Here is a 10,621-nt window from a genome sequence, read left to right as displayed (position 1 = left end):
CCTCTACATTCTCCCTTATTCCCCTACCCCCATTCTTAGAACAATTTCAATAAGTTTCAATGTTCTATTTTCACACATGATTACAAAACACATCCACCATATTGGCCATCCTTCACCCTCTCTGTTCACTGCCCCTCTCCCACACACTGGCACCTTTATATTTTAAGTATATATTGATTGTTTAAGAGTTTTTCACCTTGATATTTTAGATGTGTATTATGCTTTAATCATATTAACCCCCCCTAATATTTTCTCTTTCTGTGTCACCCTGCTCCCTTCTTATTCAACAGTTTACAGTGCCTTACCTTATACTATCTTCATACACAGATGCATTGTGTTTCATTGTTTTTCACTCTCTAACATTCTCTTTTCCTCTCTCACCTCCCCAGTAGTCCCCTCAGACAGACCCACTAATATAATCATTATTTCTCATTTATATATGTATATGTATACTTATCTACATATATATAGAGAGATGTATGTATATAAAACTAGTATATGTATTTATGTATACATTTATCTTATAGCTGTAGCTTCCACATTAGGGAAAAATGCAACCTTTGTGCTTCTGAGCTTGGTTTACTTTGCATAGCATTATGATCTCCAGTTTCATCTATTTACCTACAAAAAACACAATTTCATTCTTCTTTATGGCTGAACAATATTCTATTGTGTATATATACCACATTTTCTTAATCCATTCATCAGTTGTAGGTCATCTGGGCTATTTCCAAAGTTTAGCTATTGTGAATAGTGCTGCAATAAACGTGAGTGAGCAACTGGCTTAATGGTATGGTACTTATAGTTTTTGAGGAGTCTCCATACTGCTTTCCATGGCAGTTACACTAATTTACATTTCCTACCAACAGCGCATAAAAGGTCCTTCCCTCTGCCACACACATCCTCATCAGCATTTGTTTTTGTGTTACTGATGATAGCCATTCTGACTGGAATGAGGTAGAATCTCAGTGACATCTTGGTTTGCATTTCCTTTGTAGCCAAGGATGTTGAGCATTTCTTCATGTATTTATTGTCCATTTGCACTTCTTCTTTTGAGAGTTGTCTGTTCATTTCACTTGCCCATTTATTCAGTGGGCTGTTGATTTTTTTTATGGGGTTGGTTTTTCGAGCTCCCTGTATTCTGACTATTGATCCCTTGTCAAATGTATAGCTGGTGAAGATTTTTCTCCCATTTTGTAAGCTATCTCTTTAGTCTAGTGACTATTTCCTTTGCTGTGCAGAAGTTTTTTTAGAACTTTTTAAATTGTGGAATTGATTACTAACTGGTCATTGAAACTGTTACAATTATCATGACTAATTCCTTCTTCTAGCACAGACTGTTAATTTAGTTATCTTTTAATACATATTTGATGCTTCTTCCATGGTTATAACCCTCCAAATTATTAGCCTGAATAATACCTTCCAGAATAATTATATAATCCAGCACCCCTTGCTGCCATGTAAATATGTTGTCTAAATGTATGCAAGCAGAATTGTCATGTGTAAATTCTGAGAAATACTTAAAAGAGGTCTGCATTCTTCCTCATTCACATTACCATATAAGTAAATGAAATTTGGAGCTCTAGCTACCATCTTGGATCATGAGGTGTGTACAACAGAGCAATAAGATAGAAGGAGTCTTACTTCTTGATGACAAAGACTTTGTGAAGCTGTTCTCCTAATTCTGTGCTACATATTTTATTTGCAGATCCAGGAGATAAACTTCTATCATTTACTGACATTCTTCCTTAGATTTTCTATCACTTTTAGAGATGCCTAATTCTGATTTGCCTCTCTACTGGTAAGGTTGGAGAATTTCATCAGGTTAAAACAACCAACTTAGTTTAAACCACCCTTCCAACACACACAGTGTATAAACTTGCCAAGGCTAATTAAATTTCACTAGGGCATATCTTTATAAAAAGAATAAGTAACATATGTGTATATCACATCTGAATTTAAATACAGTATTTAACTGTCCTAGATTTTGCAATGTATTCATAGCCATAAGAGGGGATAAGAAACCACTTTATAATCCATTGAATCTTTGTAAATTCTATTTAAATGTGTTTTTCAAATGTGATTTTTTTTATGCTACTAGTGGTGGGTGATTAGGAGTTCTGTATTATAAAATATTCCTCATTGCTTTAAAGAATGAGCCAAGACTCAATCTCTACCCTGGCAGCCCCTCCTAGGGTAGAGGGTGGTGCTTTGGTAAGGATACTCTGTTAAAAAAGCCAACGTATTCTTTTTCTGAAATGGCTGCCAAACATTACTACTTTAGTTCAGTATTCACTAGCTCCTAAAGTTTTTTCTCTCTTTTCTTTCTACCAAGTCTTACCCACCCAGTATGCATCCTCCCATACTTGTCAGAGTTAAGTTTCACTGGGTAGAAACTTCTGTGGATTCCTTTTTGCTTCCAGGTTGGCATACAATGATCTTCACTTTTTTTCAAGTACAGCTGTCCCCAGTATATCTGAGGGTGGGTCCCAAGGCCTTCACAGATACAAAAATTCATGGATACTTAAGACTTCCTGTGTATTTTAAATGATCTCTAGATTACTTCCAATGTCTACTACAATGTAATACTATGTAAATAGTTGCTATATTGTATTATTTAGGGAATAATTATATGGAAAAAATTTCTATACCTGCAGTACAGACACAATTTTTTTCCTGAACATTGCGATACATGGTTGGTTGAATTCATGGTTGGTTGGGTCCATGGATATAGAACCCATCCCACTAAGTCTCTATTTAAACATGATGAAATTTCCTTTTCTGAAATGTGCCATGTCTTTAACATCTTTGTGTTTAGAATAGACTGCTCTCTCTACCTGAAACGTACCTTTGACCCTGAACTTACTCTTCAGAATCTTCAGGATCCATCTCACATGTCAGCAGTGCTCAAAACCTTTGATCACAACTATAGGGAGATTAATCACTTCTTCCCTGCGAGTAACCTGCATTTAGTTTTAAACTCTGTCACAGTATTGCATCGTTGATTCTGCCTTTGTGTCTAATTCCTCCTAATGTGTGAGGGGTTGGAGCTCTTCCTAGCTGCTCAGTGTCTGTAACAGTGAGAATTCACTATGCTTGCAGAATGTATAGCTAGACACATGACAGAGACAGGATTGTCCAACCAGAATTTTGAATGCAACTGTGAAATGGACATCACCAAACTCCTGAGAATAAAAGTAGAGACTATATAATATAGTAACCTTATTATTTGAAGCAGTTTTGATACAGCCATCCTTAATTTAATTTTGAACATGTCAATGTATTGTTATTTTCCACTATCAATGTGTAAGTAGACAAAGCTTCTTCCTTAAATATGTATATTAGTTTTCTATTGCTGGTGTAACAAATGTAGTGGTGGTTTGCAATACATAATCATTATTTTACTCTTCCAGAGGTCAGAATTCCAAGCTGGGTCTCACGGGGCTAACATCAAGGTATGGGCAGAGTTACATTCTTTCTGGACCCTTGGAAAAGAATTTCTTTCTTTTCCTAGGCCACTCCACATTCCTTGGCTCATGGGCCTCTCCCATCTTCAAAGCAGTAATGATATCACTTCTATGAATCTACTTCTCTCATCATATTTCCTTTTCTGACTGACTCTCCTGTCTCTTACTTGCAAGGACTTTTGGGATTATAATAGGTCCAACAAGATAATTTAAGATATTTTCCCATCTCAAGAGCAATTCTGAGAACTTAAGATATGGACATCTTAAGGAGTGGGAGAGAGGAATCTGACTATCAATGCATTACTCTACTAATTGAAGATTAGTTTTCTTTCCTTCATGAATCATACACAAATTATAATTGTTTATGATTTTAAAGATATTTGGAAAGCAACCTGTGTAGAATTATTTCATGTGTTTCCCCAATATTTAATTATGTCTGTTCTGCAACCAATTTAAAATTAATTTTAGACATGATTTCCCTTTTTTGGCTCTTCTGACATATGATGTTAAGCTTTATAGGTACAATTGTCCTTCCTTTTGCACACTGTCACTGGTTTGTATAACATTTATTTATTTTCACAATGACAGCAAATATCCCTCACTTATACACTTTTAAGAGTAAGTGGAACTTTGTAGAAACTATTCTACTGATGGACACAAAGATGAGCAGGTTGCCAGAGAGTGAACTTGTAGCCCTTGTCCTGAGCCTGCTATGGAACAAATAAAAAGTCATCTTCACCTTGTAGATCATGTAAGTATGAAGGTGACTTAGGGAAGCTTTTGCAATATAAAGTACATTGTATATTATAAAGCATTATACAGATTTAAGTTATTGTTATTTCTCCTTTTAGGTGGTCCTGAGTTCAAATCTCAGTATGGCCACAAAAACCACCAGTCTTTTGAATTAAGGGCCACCATACCCCAGTATGTCCTTATCTTAACTAACTACACCTGTGATGACCTCATTTCCAAATGAGTTCACATTCTGAGGTACTGGGTATTAGAATTTCAGCATTTATAATTTTGGAGGACACAGTTCAACTCATAGCATTCTCTTTGGAGGCATCACCTCCCCCCCACTATGCCTTATATTAATTTTCTAAATAATTTTAAGTCTCATAACCAGCAAATAGTGAAAGTTAAACAGGCACAAAGTAATAATAGACATAAAAATCATGGTGAGTACCAGAAGAAATAAGAAGCAAAGAATCACATTAATAAAAATTGATGAAATTTGCTATTACTATGACCAGGATTAAGGTCAACAGAAAGAAATTACCTGTAACTGGGAACATGGAGATGTGAGAAGCAGAGAAAATATTAAAACAATAAAAGCAGAGGAGACTAGGTCAAGTGCAAAGAGCACACGCAGTCCTTTAGGTGTGCATGCCCATCAATCAGATGAGAAAAATTTTATCCAAAGAATGGGGCCTGGGGCTTACAGGTAGCTCTATATGGTATCTCTAGAATCTGGGCACTTTTTGTCTTAGCTTTGGTGCTGAGGATAAACTGAATGGTTTCCCTAGAGTGTTGATAGATTAAAATTGGATAAGGAAAAAAAAAGTCCATTTATCCAGGAAGATACAAAGCAGTAAGTTTGTCACTTTTACAGTGACTATCTAAATAAACTACGTTTATTTACAAGTACACTTTCTTTCAGTGATACAGGTATTAAGAGAGAAACATGGGACTAAATGCCGACTGCATTTGCCCCTTGTATGCAATAAATATTAAATAAAAACACACTAGGGATTCTATCATCCCTATATGCCAAACTGTGTTTTTCTTGCTGGCAAATCATTAAAACTTATTTTTCCACAAGGTCTCAGTTAGCTGAGATTATTCAATAACTGTATGGATAGTAACATTCCTCAGATGTATAATACAGTTCCATGTGTTAGTAAATGGAAATTATGGAACTTAAGGTCAACTGTATAAAATAGACTATGGCCGGAGACATCAAGCTTACTCTGTATTAAACACTGGTAAACATCCATAGTCAATCTTAGAGTGAATTCAGTTAATTTCTTTATCTTTGCCTAGTGTGCTGGTGCAAATTCCTATACCATGTAATTACAAATGTGATTATTAAATAAAAGTATTTAAATGCTCCTCTAGTTTGTTTTTTTTCCTTTAATGAAACTTTCATCAGCTCTTATTTGACTTCTAACTTTAAATTTATGAGGAAATAGCAACTTACTAAACTTTACAATAATGCTACTAAGGATCATGACTGTATGTTAACATTGTTACATTTCCATTCTTTTATAACCATAAAAGGGCTACATGTCTTTGGTACCTTTTTCTAACATCTGACATACATTAGTTGGAATTCTTGGTTGCAAATAACAGAAACCAAACACAAAGTAATTTAAATTGCTTAAAAAGAAATTTATTGGCTCATAAATTTGGAAAATCTAAAATTGTATACAGCAAGGCTGGACCTAGGAGTTCAAATGATGTTATCAGGTTTCTGCCTCACCATTTCATAATTGCATCTTTTTGTTCATGGACCTTACTCTCTTCCACTTTAGACTAACATCACACTATCTAGAACCTGCACCTCCAAATACTCAGAACTCATAAGAAGAGTAAGTTTGCCTGGAAATGGGATTTTCTATGGTCATATCTTGATAATGCAAAACAAGAAAAGCAAAACATACTCCTCTTCAACCAACCAAACAACTCAGCAGACTCAGCATTTACAAAAGCCTAGGCTATAAAACCAAAATATGCATTTATTTATTGAGTTTTTTAATACTCCTGAAGATATATCAGTTTCATATAGGCAAAACTCAGGATGCACTTATGAAAAACAAGCAACTAATTATGTGAAAAAAGAAGAGTTGGCTTAATGACAATTGGGATCTCACTCCAAAAAAAGCGAACTGAACCACATAACAAATACTTCACAATGGGGATATGGAGTTGTATTTTTAAGATGCTAGGAAATCATGGCAATATTGATCAGTGTAATCCAATCTCAAAACAGTATTTTATAAATATGATAGTTTTTTAATTCTAAGTTAAATAATATGTTACATAATAAACTACTTTTGAGGAATAAAAAAAGTTGATTTACAACAAAAATAACACAATCTTAAAATTCTGGGAGTTAATGAGATGAGAATTTTTTCATATTAGCCTATCAACCTGAAATGAAAATAAAACAGATGTTCATATATGTGGTATAAACACCTGACATGTTTTGATGCACTGCCTTAGATTTACCATTTCTACTAGACAATATTTTAATCTCAACTTAGTAAAAGAAATAGAATTCCAGTTTTTATACTAACTTGAGAGCTGAAAGTATATTCAAAAAGTGAAAATATTGATTTCTACTCTTATATAAATCAGCAGACCTCAGGACTTTGGTATTTAAAATAAAAGTCTCTGGCATCTTCCAACCATAGCTCTTCCACCACTGTCGGTTTTCAGTGGTGTTTCACTTGATGTTGAATCATTACACTGAGACAGTAATAATAAAACAGAAATGAATGAAAAGTTATGTATTTTTGTGAATGCAAGTGACAAACATCCCCTTTGATCATTTTTAGTTTTGCGTGGGAGAAATAACAAAGAAAGTTTGATCTATTTGTCTGAACTGCAAGGCCTGTTTCAAACATATAGCATCAGCATTCATATCTATCTATGCAACTTGATGTTTGTCATGAAAATGCTGGAGAAAGCAAAATCAACAATCTCCTGGTTATAGGAATTTTGAAGTCAAGAAACACTGCAGCTCTTTGTTTAAATAAACATTAAAGAGGCATAAAGATACACAGCAGTGAGTGAGGATGCTACTTGAAGCTCTCTCTCCACGGTCTTCTTAAGTTTATACTTGCTGGGTCACTTGGTTTCCCTGATCATGCTGCAGTGAAGTATGGTTTCTCTTGAACTTCCCCTAATGTTTGTCACCTACCATTGCAGGCTTGTCACCATTCTTGGACAGACTAATGAATATATAGTTAAGGATCTCTCACTGACACGGGTCTCCTAATCACTTTCTCGCATCCCATACTTCTCCTTTGCAATATCATAGTGTAATCATATATCCATATTTTTTGATTACTGTGCTCCCTTTAGCATTAATTTCATGAATTCAGAGGCTATAATCTTACTATCCTTCTTTGTATGTTTATTGCCTAGAATTAGCATCTAGAAGAGAATAAATATAAAATAAATATTAGTTGAATGAGGAAGTTCTGAGTGGTACCTTGCCAGTCCTGCATAAACTTGTGTGATTTTTTTACAGAAGACAAGTGCATGTTACTAGGTTCTTCCCAGGAACATGTGGATTCAGAAGGTTTGGATCAAAATATCAGCATCTGCATTTTTAAAATGCTCCCCTAGGTGATACTTACGATTGAGCGAGTTTGGGAAGTACCATATCCAGGGTTTCTGTCACCTTAGATCCATGATTCTCCAATGTTCCTCTCTGTTTAGTGACTGAAAGACCTGTGGAATCCTCATATTCCCCAGGCTTTTAAAAGGAAATGTTGATATTATTCAAACACTGAAATTACATTTCATTGTGTCTCACTAATTGCCTTTATTGGAATGAAAATAAAATTACATGAAATCAGGATTATCCCAGAAAATTTAGGGCATATGGTGGCTATATCTGGGGAACATCTACCTTGTTTTATTGGAATGAATTATTGTTAGAATGAACACACTGCTAGAAGGGCTGTTACCAGTCTGCAGGTCATAAAGATAAAAAGAGCTAAACCAACCTCTCAGCACTGATTTGGCAAGTAAAGAGATGCATTCTGTACACAATAGGTATGTAGTGAATATATTTGACTGACAAGAACCCTGCTAGGATTAGCAGTGAGCTGTTTAAGCCCTGCTGTTTCTTGTTAACTTTGCCAGCTTTGGCTTCAGTGTGAGAATTCTGTAGCCATCAACAAAAGCCCTAAGCTACTTCTTTTCTTCCTCCCCTTCAAACTTTCATAAGCCATAACTCAGGTGCTGGGCCTCATCAGTGGCTGATAGGTGCACAGGGTCTAAGGAAAACATTTTTGCATTAGATTATATGTTGAGTATAAAAATTTCACTGTGCCTGTGTCAACAAGCCTGTTACTATGAAATTTGTGAATATATTCATTAAACTGTAAAATGATAGTCTTCTATTGAAATTGACCTGCTTTTAACCTATATGTTTTAGGCATCTGGCATCCAAAAATGCTGCCTTACAATAGTAAATGATGTAGAGGAAATCAGTTAGCTGAAAATAACAACCAGAAGAGATCAAGTCTTTCAATTCCCAGAAGAGAGCAAGAGAAGCAAAATAGAGAACATCTTTGAAAATCCAAATTACCAAAGAAAATACTAAGAAATATAAGTAACTGTTATTTATATTTGTAATACATATAACACACACACACACACTTAGTCACATATATTTCAAACTGACCTCAAGCACTAATCAGGAAAAGAGAGCTTCACCAGATAAAGCAGTTCAATTTGGTAGTGAAGCAGGTATATTTCCAGAGATAAAGGAGTGTGCTATGGGTTCCATACAGTATGTACAGAATGACAGGTATAAATACAATCCTTAAATCCTTATATTTAAATTTCACCATTGTATATGACAAAAGATGATCACATTTTCTCAAATGACCAAATTTAACATGTCACATCCCTACCTGCCAATGGAAGAATTCAGTGCCCTACATATCATGATGGTCCATAGTCAGTGCTCACCATCTGTCCTCCCATTTCCTACGGACCGTCTTCTATTAGGAGTAGTGCTTAGTACTGAAAGTATATTTACATACATTCTCTCATTTTATCCTAACATTTTATCTGTCACTTGACAAAGAAATTAGGGCTCAAGTTCATAAGTTAATAAACAGTAGAGTCAAAACAATACCTGATTTTAATCCAGCTTGTCTGATTACAAATACCATGTGCTAAATGATAACATAATTAACCATTGACTATTATCTTAGGATTTCCTAAGAAAAATTTTAAATTCCCTCAGTAGGTGATAGGATAATATATTCCTGCTATGCCCCTGTTATGATGTACACTGAAATTCTTGTGATACACCACCTAGTATAAAGGATGAGGTAAAATGTAACAGACAGTGATTGCATGACTGTGGCTTTTAGAATTATCAATTATAATTAGACAGAATCTGGCAGTTCAGACACTAACAGAACACACTGAACTTGTATGTTGCCCATTTTAGTAATGATTCATGCAGCTTTATATCTGATTCCATCTGAAACTCATCAAAGCTACATCCGGGGCACTTCTCTCTCTGGTCTCTTTCTTTTAATTTCCCAATTTCATTTGTTGTTCTCACTTTGTACTTTTCTTGAGGAAGTACTGATTTTAAAAGACAGAGACTATGATGGGGTCCTCTGAATATTAGTAAACAGTATTATTTCAGGTATCACTTCTGAAATAATGTTACATGTTTAATATTCTTCTCTACATGTACAGTTTTGTTCTTTTCCCTTTTCTCATCTCTTATGCCTTCTCTTTCCTCTCCCATAAATCTCCCATTCCATTCATTCTTTTCATGATGTCAAGGTAAGTTTTTTATTTGTTCTTATGATTACACATATGACAATTATATAAAAGATACAGGCTTTAAACTATGATCAATTTGAAGATAAAAACATGTGCCTTTGCATAATTTTAACACAAATTTTTTCACATATCAGCAGTCATAAGATCAGGCATTGGCCTCAACAATCAGTGGTGCTTTGATTTCATGAGGTGCAAAACAATACCATCACTTCCCTGGCAGTGGTACGTTGTCTATAATAACTCAAGACTTCTTTTTTCTTTCTCTAAATTCCCTTCTCAAACAAAATACACAAATCAAATGTCTTTTAAAATTTTCAGACACCTTTCCCTGTTTTCTCTCTACATTCTCTGTACAAAAAATATGCAATCTGAGCTCCTTAGTTATAGAAGCTGTTTTTCCTTTCTAATTCAAATTTTTTAGGAAATATATAACAACCATCCTTTTCAAGTCAGACTCCAAAATATGCTGCTGATTTTTTCCAAGCATTTTCAAATATACCTGCCTCTCTCTTTTTTCCTCCCCTCCCCATCTTCTTGTGGTATGTGACTCAGTGCTACATACTGTAAGCCTAGGTGGCTGGAGCTCTTGCATCTGCAAGTACACT

The sequence above is a fragment of the Castor canadensis genome, chromosome 3 (genome assembly GCF_047511655.1).
Source record: "Castor canadensis chromosome 3, mCasCan1.hap1v2, whole genome shotgun sequence".
Taxonomy (NCBI): domain Eukaryota; kingdom Metazoa; phylum Chordata; class Mammalia; order Rodentia; family Castoridae; genus Castor; species Castor canadensis.
Note: the sequence above shows the minus strand (reverse complement) of the source record.